Genomic DNA, 12,890 nt, shown 5'->3' on the forward strand with positions numbered 1-12,890 from the left:
ATCCTTTTCGCTGACCAAGGAATGTTTGATTGTTGACGGGAGCTAGTCAAGCATGGGCTATTAGGTTAGTGTCGTCCGTTTTGAGAACTTTGACATTCAAGTACAAGTGCATGCTATTCAGACCGCACAAGGCACCAACAAATTTGACTGGAAGATGAGACTGGGGGGATGTAATGCTGATGTGAGACAGACAAGAAGTTTCGGTGCTTTTATATTTTTTTCACACCGACATGGACGTGTAAATGACAGGCACTCCGTCTTGGTATATGTTATAAAACAGATGGATACGAAATCGCAAATAATCGGGAGTGGTGGGATTTAAATCGACCAGTAAGTTGGTAGGAGTGAGGTGCGTGAGTGGTATCGACATACGCATGAGTGATCCAAGGCGTTTTTAACTGTTAGTCTAACACTTGCACTTGCAATTTATCTCCATGACGTTGAAACAAGACCACGAAATGACACTGACATCACTATACTGTCCTTTGCGTATAACCCACAATTTAATTTCTTCTCCGCCTTTTCATAGCATGTCGTCGGAGATGCCCAGATGTGTTTGACTTGCGTCCTTTGCGTATAACCCACAATTTGATTTCTTCTCCGTCTTTTCATAACATGTCGTCGGAGATGCCCAGATGTGTTTGACTTGCTTCGTCATCGCGAGATATGCCTTGCACAAAAAAGGATGGAATCTCATTGGCTTTCTTTCAGAAGACTGTCAGTCGATAGCCACTCTTTATAACGCCACGATGCATTGAGTTCAACGATCGATTAAAAGCTTGAAAATAACAGAAAACACAAGTTTTTATACTTTTCAGGACACTTCTATTCCAAGTTGGACACGAAATAGAAAAACACATAAGAGCCAAATGGCTAAGCACATGTTTAACGTGACTAGCAAAACGATCAAAATGCTATAGAAACATGTCACTGTACATTGTTTGACGAATGTGTGATATCCAAGGGATGCTTTGCCATGTTCTTGGAGTCTCCAAAAATAGCTTTTTGGGCTTTCCGGGATGTCGATGTCGACGACGGTACTGTCTGAACGGGGTGGTTTTCCTAGGTGTCGGGTTCTTATGTTGGCACTGTGGCGAACACGGGTTTAAAGGTCACGAGTGTCCCAGGATGTTGTAAGTTTCCGTTGGATTTCAAAAAACAAATCTTTGGCAATGTAAGCCATCTCTTTAGTCCAAACATCAAAACCAAAACATTTCCAGTCACTTACATCTTTTCAATGAGAGTGTGCCCAACAAACAATGCAAACATCTTCGTTAGCATCCTCAGTAGCTAATACATTACAAAGAAACATTTCTTCAAACAGAGGTCGAGAATTTTGGAGATGAAAGCGCTATGCATTTACCACAGTGAGTCTCGTGCGCATTTAACAAAACATCATCTTTTTTGTTGGAGGTAATGTTCGTGTTTGTGTGTGTGTGATTTGGATTTTTAACGTTGCTTTCAAAAAATTTCAACCATATCGCTACGATGTCTGCAGTGTGGCAGTTATAGTGATGTCTAGCACTGGGGCATCAAGCCTCAGACATGTAACATGTTGTCCCACCCAGTTGCATTATCCTGACACCAGACAGACCAATCCTAACATTAACCTCTTAATGCTGAGCGCCAAGCGAGGCAGCAGGAGTACCATTTTTGTAAGTCTTTGGTGTGACTTGGCCGGGGATCGAACCCACAACCTGTCGCATCAGAGGAGGACGGTCTAACCACTAGGCCACCGGAGCTGTCCAAGCATCGAAACAAATTCTTTTCCAGATGAGAGTGCAATGCTTTCTACAGAGTGAGTAACAAAACATCATCAAATTTGATTGTTGTAGGTAATGTTCGTAAATAGTCCGCAAGGAATCTACTGATAAAGGGAATCCCATACATGAAGTGGCTATGATGCACATAAAATGACGTTCTAAATTCAGATGAAACAGTTATTGTAAGACGTTTTGGTGGGACACGGGATGATGATCGATGACACTTGGGAGCAGCGGAGTTTGTAGAATGAAGAGAATAGGTCAAAGAACAGACCCCTGTGGAACACAACAACAGAGTTTAACTGGGCGGAAGTATATTCCATTTGCAGACATAATTTGTGTCCTGTTGACCAAGTAGGACTTGAACCACGCAGTAAGGATGTATGATGAATGCCAAATACATGCTGGAGACGGAGAAGTAATATATCATGGTCTATTGTTTCAACTGCTGCAGACAAATCAAGGAGGATGAGGATTGTAATCTTTCCGCTATCCAAAGCAGAGAAAATGTCAGTAACTACTTTTAGAAGAGTGCTTTCAGTACTGTGACAAGGGCAATATACAGATTGTACATTGCTAAAAAGACTGTTTGAATTCAGATGAGATACAAGCTGGGATAGAATAACATTTTCTAAGATTTTGTATATGAATGGGACATTAAAAACTGGATCATAATTCTTTAAATTGTTATGGTGTAGTGTTGGTTTCTTCAGCATAGGCATTACACTGGAAGTTTTGAAAAATTATGTGAATGCCCCGGATGAGAGTGAGGTATTAATAACATCAGTTAGTGAAGTAAATACTGGATCTAAGCACTCGAGCAGAAGTGTCGCTGTAATTGGATAAAGTTCACATGACTTTTGCCATGCAACGAAATCAGCCCACTACATTACTAAGATCATGGAACGTTCCAGATACAAAGAGTTTGTCGAGGTTACTAACAGGCTAATGTCAAGGAACAAATATGCACCACTTCCAACTACCTTGAAAACATTCATTGAATCTAGGAGTTGTGATGTGCATGGGTTTAAACGTTGAAATCTCTAAGAATAATCAAGTTGCCACCTATCGAATTTCTTCATAATGATTGTATGTACTAAATGAATATAAACAGGTTTAAACGCTGCTATTGGTTGCCGCTGAAATTCTGTATCCCAACTGAATGGTGACTAAGAGTAAATGGAAATTGTGTTGTCAAGCTTATCTCTAATGGGTTGTACTTTGTCACGGAAGTCATTAGTAAACATGACCGGAAGGTCGACTGAAGAGACTGTTTTTGGAAGTGGTGTACATTTTTTCCTTGATATTAGCTTGTTAGTGTCGCAGAATAGAAACCGAGTGGGTTTTTGGACTAAATGAATAAGACAAACACAATGTGAGAAAGATGGAAATTTATGAATGAATTAATAAAGATAAATATATGATGTAACATACAATGATTCTCTCACGCTCTCAACATACGATTTACTCAAATCACTCTACACAACACTCACACATCGAAAATAAACAAAACATATTAAATCAATATGAAGTACAGATCCAAGAAACCTCATGGACTGCAGATACGCTTCAAACAGAATTTTACACTATAAGAGATTCACATAATCTCGAATATGAATTCTATTAAGATTCAAAGTAATCTTATGAACACAACTAAGATTGAAAATAATCTTATGAACATAGCGAAGATTCAAAATAATCTTATGGATATAAAAATGCAATGGAACAACAATTGATCCAAACGTATGCTTCTAGACCTCTTGTACAGTCGCACGATTCCTTGGGTTGGCCCACTTTCTTATCGACCGCTCGCACCCTTTATGAATCCACCACGAGTACAGTCATACGTTACACGTACAGACAGCTTACAGCACCCTTTTTAATTTGATACGTCTACGTCCGTGGCACAGACATACGTACATACATACATACAAACGTATCGACAGCACGCAGTGTTAAATATTTTGAAAACTCCAGACAGCTCTAAACAACTTTACACGGCTTCGGACAGCTTCAGACAGCTCTAGTCATATTCACAATCACATTGACAATCACACTTCACAGCGACAAACACAATCACAGTGACAGTCAGAATCAGCTACAGTAACAGTCAGCTACAATAAATCCAAATTCGTCATAATAATAGTTTCTGTATAATCTCTAGATATATGATAATACTTTAACCTCTAACAGTGACTTTTAATTCAAAGTTCAAATCTGCGTTGTAATAAATGTATCATTACGCGATAAGACATTACAAACCGAATAAGCTTCGCATATCAAATGAAATGTAAATTAAACTCTTACTCCTATGGCTGGAGAACAATGGAGAGCGTACACTCCTTGACGTGATCCAAAAACGTCCAGTAAGAACTTTCGGTTTTAGAATATCCATAGGAGAGTGAGTACAAGTCAGAGTACAATACCCGTACATATCATGTTAGTCATGTGACCTCGTCACAAGTAATCACTGGCTAGGTACATGTTAATACAGTCGCTTACCTGGAAAAACACATATTCACCCTAAATAACGTTGTACGCATGTACAACGAGAAATAGTCGAATGGTTCTAAGACAAAACCAAGTTATTTTTTTGCCTAATTCTGTGACAGTTAGTATTCTCGAATAGCTATTTGCAGCTGAAACTTTCCATGATCTTTGTAGTAGTGCAGTGGGCTGATTTTGCATCATGGACTATGTTTGCGACGTTCTTCTTAGCTGTTTCATAATTCGTTTATTCATAGTGAGTTTGGTGGAAAGCCAGAGCCTCTTGGCTTTAAGGTGGCCTCTTTTAACAGTGCGAAGCTGGTCTCGAACACTGCTATACCATTTAAAACACTTTTGAATTGATATTCTGCGCTTGGTGACTGGGACATGTTTGTCGAGCAGGCAGTTACCGAGCTGTTCTGTTGTAGGAGGTAAGCAGGTTGTTAGGTTTGCTTGGATATCATGCATTAGTTTGGTTATGTTTATCATACGGATTTTTTATAAGTCACAAAAAAAGGTGGAGGGTTAGAGACTGATACGTCAAGATGACATATAATGCAGAGGTGGTCTGATGCAAGTTCTTGGGATACCAGGGAGGACCGTAGAATATTATCATCAGGTATATGAAGAATACACTTTAAAAAAAGACCATATTTATGGGTTGGCTGGTTAACTGACTATTTGAGGTTGTAAACATTAATTAAATCTAGGAGTTGTGATGTGTTAGGGTTTCTGGGACAGTTAAAGTGAATGTTGAAATCCCCAAGAATAATCAGGTTGCCAACTATCGAATTTCCATACTCCAGGAGATTCGGAAACTGATCCTAAAAGAGAGATTCAGTCATCTTGTTTTTTCTACTGGTATAGGTCGAAAAATGGACTGACCTTTGTTCTAGTGTGAGTGTAGTTTGGACAAGTTCAAACGATGTGTGGTAGAAACTGAAAGTTCTGGGGTGGTTAAGACGTTTCATCATGGAGTTCTTTGTGATGACAGCAATTCCACCTCCGCGAGAGTGGCGGGGGAACGGTTTGATGGAGTAACCGGTGGGTGTTTGTCACGGAATGGTGTAAATGTTGTTAATTAAATACATGTACTCGGGTTTCGTTTCTTTTCTCTGTACAACGATACCCGAGGGTGATTATAATATGGTCTATGTATTTCGAAATCGTGAGTACGATTCGTCCTGTGCCACACGTGCAAGGTGCCTTTGATAAAGAATAACGAAAATTCTAAAGGTATAAATACATTACTGCATGTAAAGGACCTTTACAATACTAATGGTTTTGTCAGCAAGCGGCCTGCTAAAAGGATTCGCACAACTCCAGCTGTAGGGGTAGGTAATGTTTTGGGTTTTAAGTGATAACTAGTGTAGTACCATATTTGCCTTTGCATGTTTGTTATAGTTTTCTTTACATACCATAATGCGTGCATTTTTTATTCTTGTTGCGACGTAGTGCAGGACTTATATTGGTAATGTAAAGCTACAGTTTTTAAAAGAATTGTTTACTATTGTCTTATCAAGCAGGGTTAGGTTTACTATTGAACCTCTGTTTTGTAATTGCCATTATAATATAATCTTTTTAACTTACCATGTATAACGTCCTTACGTTATGTCTGTATCAAGTTTAGTACACTGTATCGGGTATATTTTCAGCTGAGTGAGTTTTTGATGGTAGGAATATCCGGGGTGTCCGGTGTTGTCAGAGGGTAGAAACGTCCGTGTGTCCGGAGCGTTTAAGGTGCCGGAGCGTCTAATGTCAAGCGTCCGGAGTGTCCAGAGGGACTAAGGTGACCCAGCTGTAGAGCCGTCAAAGGACCAGGGGGTCCGGAGGGTCTAATATTTCAAGTGTCCGGAGGGTCTAATGTTTCAAGTGATCATAGTATTCCGAGGGTCCGGAGTCTATATTGGTTGTGAAATTGATTCAGAGGAGCTGTGGAGCGGATAAGGTGCACGGGTGACGGAGTGCATCTCCGCACATGTATTTTTAGCTGTATGCTAATTTTGGGTTAGTAAGACCCAGTGTATTATTCAGGACTGGAAGGATAGATTGTATATCCGTTCTTGTTTAGTGACATAATTTCGCTACCTGAGCGAATACATTTTTTTTACTATGTGTAAACGCTTACATTGTTTACTATTTGAGTGAACTATATTCATCTTTCCATTATTGAATCATTTGCGAAATCATTTATCCTGTGTTTTAGGGTTACTGAACTAAATCTATTTGTATATTTTTTTCATCTTTGTAACTGTGCGTTTTTTTGTTAAATAGATCCAATATTTGGATTATAAATACGCATACATCTTCATCTACTACTCATATAAATCGCCACATTAAACCATATATCTGTGTCGTCAAAACGTGTTCTGTTGTTAATCCGAAATATCCCACCCGGTTATCTTGTTACAGTGTTAGATTCGCGCATTTAGAATCATCGCCTGACGGTTTTAGCCATGGCTCTGTCAGGATCAAGACGTCTATATTCTGATCCTTGATAAAATTACCTACTGATTATCACTGACGTCAACGACATCGAAAGCATTCTCGATTGAAAAACCCGTAAAGTTATTGGAACGGATATCCTCCGAGTTTTTAATCTTGGATCGATGCTTCGTAAAACATCAACTATTAAAGTCGGCCATCATGACATTCAAGAAAGAAGCAGGGGCAGCCACTACTCTCTCAGATTTCTTATATTCAAGATTTACAAAAGCAACATGCATCGGTGTGGTGCCGAGAGCGTGTGACTAAAACGAAAATATTATTTTTTAAAATAATTCTTTGTGGTTTTTGTTTCATCGGTGTCGCCATCGCCAATTTGAGTCTGCAGCAATAAGGAACTACACAATTGTGGACCATTTTACCAAACAGTTGCTTTCGTTACCGTCTACCTAATCCTTCCCTGAAATATTCCATTCGCAACGGGAGCCTTACGGCCAATTTCAATCACCACCAAAAACGCAGCATTTGCAGCCCTCTTTTGGAAACTCATTTAACCTTGAGTGACTCCTCAGAAACTAGAACTCTCAAATTATTAATATTACTTTTACTGAACTTTACCCAGAGACAGATGTCATAAATCATAAACGTCTGCGAAAATCAAAACACTATCTCGTGGTTAACGTCCTCAGATACAAGAACAGTTGGACAAAACGATACGATGGTGTACAAACTCAAAAGACCATTAGCAACCATTCCTCAGCAAGTGGAACCTACCTGAACAGATTTCTCGTTTGGCATTATTTTAGCGTTCAACGTTTGGTGGAAACACTTGCTTCCATATTCGTCAGACTGTTTAGCAATGCATGACCAAAAGATAACAAATGTTGTCAAGATCGAGTACTTGTATTTGTTGGATGACAATATCTTTGCCATGAATTGTTTGTGTTGTTGGGTTGATTCACCACTAAGCTTCCTAACACGATTCACAACGAAGTCATCAAAAGCAGCAAGTCATTTTTCAAGTATAATAAATGCCCTATACAGTTAAACGAAGGATTGAAGGGTCAGCATGGGTACTTACCCTTAATTAGTGTACCTGTAAAATATGTTGACGTATGGAAAGGAAGCCAAACAGGTAATGACGACGCGACAGAGCTGATACAAGAAAAACAATCAAACTAAGCCATATTTAGAATAGACGGATCGTTTTGCATTTGGACATGTGTTTGCAAGACAAGTATGTGCTGAACGGAGTGGATGTCAGCCTGAGGCTGAAACGAACCAGTACTTCTTCCGTTTCCTTCTTTTGATGACTCCTGAGTGTAGCCAGTACAAAGCTATCTTTCAAAAAGCCCAACGCTATGTGCGCCGTGCGGAAGTGTTATATTAATTGGGAAACTACATCAGTCGCACTTAGATTAGAAGGACCGCAAAATATCAATACGACGAGTGGAAGTAAACACATTGATCCTTCCAACTGGACTCCGATCTAAGATCGAAGATCATCTGTGTCCAGGTCAGTTGACGAAACGTTTAATCATAGGCATCGTCCTTAATGCAGCTTTTTACGAAGACATGAAATAAAATAATTCCGAGTTGCATCACTGCAAAATGTCCAAGACCTAGGTCAGTCTAGATGGCGAGATCTTGTTGTCGAGGCCCTTCACAGCTAACTTTGAAATGAGCGATTGCTTGAAGACGTACATGTCCCTGGATTACGACGGGTATGCAGGAGGTGACAAATTGTGGGCTTTTAATTTCATTGATGACGAAAGCAGCGACGAGGGACATTTCCATCTCATACAATTCTGCCAAGCCTGTGTGGAGCTTCAGCTTGCAGTAGCTCTACTCTACACGGTGAACGTCATCTTGTATGCAAAATTTGATAATACGCTAGAAGTCAGCAGTTTGAGAGAAGAGATTAAAGACTATTAGACGTTCTGGTAGAATCCAATTCATCTTTGGAATACGGACCCTCTTTTGAGATGGGGGACTAGGATTTCCTTGAACCAAAACAGAAACTAAAAGAATCAGAGGAGATAATGAGATGACCAGAACTAAAATAACATTCAGTGTCACATTTTGATAATCATATGGCTGAATATACGTTGTTATGGATATCAAAACGATCATTCCAGGCAAAGGAAACAATAACGTCTGGAGATTTAACGCATAGAATCTCTTTCCACAATGTATGGAGACGAAGCGTAGAGCCATTTACTCGACTTTCGATTTTTGAAGGAAATAGTAATAATTGAATTGATGACTTATCATTTCCTGTGACAATCAAGATAAATACTTCATTGCCCATTTACAAACAATTCGTCAACAATTTTTTGGGAAGCACCTTAACGCAAACGTAGAGACATTTTAGCTTATGTCATCATCTCCGATTACAGTCATCAATCTGGAACCCACTAGGTGGCCGTATACATTCCCAAAGATCGGTGTGTTGTATTTATTTATCTCACTAGGATTGTAATTTGGTTTAATGGATCTAGAAAATGTTTCAGCTTAAGAAGGGATTGAGTGACATTTAAAGCAGATATAACCATAAACGACATTTTTGCTTCTAGGTGGTTGTAAAGATACACGTATCTATAGTTATAAAAACATATACCAAATACATGGTCCACCAATACGTTTAGATAAACAGCCCACAACTACTAAATTTAATGTTATGGAAGAAATTTTAACATAAATCACCTAACGTAATTGACACACAATCTCTGTCTGTCTGTCTCTCTCTCTACAAAGAATTACACTTATTACGACTCCATGGCCTTATACTTAACAAATAATATATTTCCTTATAATACAATGTGAAAATGTAAAAGGTACTTACACTATTGCAAATTAAATTCCAAATAGTCCAACAAATTCTATCATTATTAGTCCTAGCGAATAAATCCTAAAATAATTCAAATCGGATCAAAATAAGATCCTGCGCGGAAGGGGTTGATTTGCCTGTAGTCAAGAATGTAAAAATGTACCAATAGCCTGAAGCGAGATGATATACTAACAGTCTTCCAATTAATCATAACATCAGAGTCAAAGATGAGATTGTCATAATTCAGTATACTTCCAAATTGATGTTTCTGTCCAAGAATGTTTTTTAAGCGAACTTCGTGTCAATAAACATTCCAATGAATAATTCCACCAAAAGAACTACTGAAAACAACAAAAAGACTATTTCAACTTCAGATTCTATCGCGGGAATGCGTAATTGCTCAACTCAACAAGATTATAAACCCCTCTCATAAACACTTTCAAATTCTGAAAATACTATGTCTATTCATTGGAAGTTTCAATTTTAGAACACTCTCAGTTTTTTACACGATAAACTGCGTTACTAACATTATAATAAAGAACGTTGAAAACAGTAGAACAAGTTATTCCGTGGGCAATACCAATGTTCTAGACCCAGACCTAAGTAAACATGTTTACCTCTATTGATAATCTTCCTACTATTGAACCACAGTCAAAGAAAAAATATTTGCTTTGTGTTAATTGTTTACCAAAACCAAGGTCAAGTCCACAATGCAGCTATATATAGCATAAAATCATAGGAAAAGAAATAATTAATGCAACTTAAATAAATTTGACAAACTTAAGAAAAATTAGTATATTTCAAGAGCTCTCCTGAAATAAAGAAGAAAGTACCCGTATCCTTCATCTATTCTTCCTACTTATTCGAAAGCAACTACTTTACATGACTAAAAGCCATATGTACTTAACCTCAGCATTAAGAGGCTAGTATTAGGACTGGTATGCCTGGTGTAAGGATAATGTGACTGGGTGGTACATATTGATACTTGTCTGCGGCATGATACCCCATTGCTAGACATCACTAGAAACTCACATTGCAGACATAGTAACGATATGACTGAGAAATTGTTAAAGCTACGTTACAGATCAAATTACTACTATACAGCATAGGCAAAATATATGACTAATTTCTCTATAAAATATATAGTTTATCACAACACATCTCATTTAATAATACCTAATCTTGTCTTTCTAAAGAATTACACCAAACTAATATTTTTAAAGCATCTGAAAAATAAACAAAAAGGTTTTGATGTATTCGGCATAGATGAAATCAAACCAGCAAAATAAGATAATGCACGGAATTGTGAATATGGTTAACTCATAATTATACATCAATATTACGCAAGGAATAAAACGAAAGGAAATTTCAAATTATCAATCCATCTCTGCAAAAGTGTACTTGCCAACGTTAACAGAGAAAATGTTCCAAATCAGACAGGTAATGTTAGGTGAACAAGTTGTGTACATCTAGGACATAATATGATTAAATATTGAGGGAACATATTACTTGATTGAGTTATGGACATGTATGCAACTATGAAACGAATAAACGATGTATGCTGCTGAAAGGTAGTTGGATACCATTTGTAAACATTTCATATTATAATAAAAACAAATATGTTAATGGAGAGAATTTATGAAATTATTTATAATGATATTACTCCGGTAAAACAACGTATACAAAATTCCTAGTATTACAATAAGATTCAATGGATCAACACAAAAAAGTAATTGCTTTGTACTACAGACAAACATTACGAACATGTACTCCGAATGTTTTGCCACTGTAATGATAGACTATAGATTGGACTTCTTAAAGCAGAACAAATATACAAAATGGACAATGATACGTAAGTGACTGGGGGTCAGATGGTATTCTTCAATTCTTTCCTTATAATTTAGACTATAGGTTTGTGTTCTTCTTATTACCATGTCATCATATACACGTTACAGATTCATCATTCAATATATCATGTCATTTTATTCACTTTACGAATTCATCATGCAATATCATGTCATCTTATTCACTTTACGAATTCATCATTCAATATATCATGTCATCATATTCACTTTACGAATTCATCATTCAATATATCATGTCATCATATTCACTTTACGAATTCATCATTCAGTATATCATGTCATCATATTCACTTTACGAATTCATCATTCAGTATATCATGTCATCATATTCACTTTACGAATTCATCATTCAATATATCATGCTCTTGTATTGTTCTCTCTCAAAAGTTAGGAAAATGCATTTCTTGGTATCACGAACATAATCCACCGTTTCCATTTGAAAAGATCGTACTAAAATGGTTAATCCATTTTCGCGTTATATTAAGCGATATAAAAATGGTCCAGTTACAATGAAAATAAAGAGAATTCCGTTTACAAATTGTATTACGGCTTAATATAAGTGGACGTGTTTGTAATAATATATTCCTGTATGAGGTCACGTTGGTCAACAGTCAATGATTTTTGTCCTCGATGTGAGGATCTATAAAGAAAGGTTTTATCAACATAAACACAAACACTTTTTACAATGGCTATAAATATCAAATCAGATTGTATTCTGCTCGTCAAACGACAGGTATCTGTACATCAGGGGTAAGATTCTTTAATAATTGCATTGTAAACGTAATATTCGTTAGTGGTTCTTGTTATTTTGGAGGGTCTGTTTTGTTGTTGTTGTTTCTTTTACCAATAATTATCGTAAAGCTGAATAGATTCCCTGTATGCAATGTATTCGTTAATACAAAACTCTTTATAAAACCTTTTTTCTTTCTTTTCTTTTCTTTCTATTTCACCGCAGCTCTGAACGGCCAGGTATAAAGAATCTTGACTGACCAGAGTTAAAACAATTTCGACTAATCTGGATTGTAATTTTCAAAATTGAAATATCCCACAACCGCTGTTTAAGTAAACTGAAAGTCCATCTGACAAACAACGTGTCTCTGCTTATTAGTTATAGCGATACAATTTGGAAACTCTTGACTTGCTTGTTTTGTTAGATTGAAATGGCCTTATGCAGCTTCAATTTCTCTTCCAAGTCACACACACACAAACCACACACAACCCACACACCCATACGCAACACACAACACACGCACACATACACACATATAGATTATCTTCGCACGGTTAATATAGCTGCTGTTTAGTAGTTATAGATTATTCATGATTTCAAAAATGACAATCATGCTTAATCATGCTTAATGACGATCAAGTGAATCCTCCGACATACATGTTTATCGCAGATCTAATTTCCTATCACCTAAGGTAATTCAGGTGAGTCACAAGTAAGTAATTATCAATTGGCAGTTAAAATCATACATACATACATACATACATACATAC

This window comes from Sinohyriopsis cumingii, chromosome 17 (assembly GCF_028554795.1).
Source record: "Sinohyriopsis cumingii isolate HCF-2022 chromosome 17, ASM2855479v2, whole genome shotgun sequence".
Lineage (NCBI taxonomy): Eukaryota > Metazoa > Mollusca > Bivalvia > Unionida > Unionidae > Sinohyriopsis > Sinohyriopsis cumingii.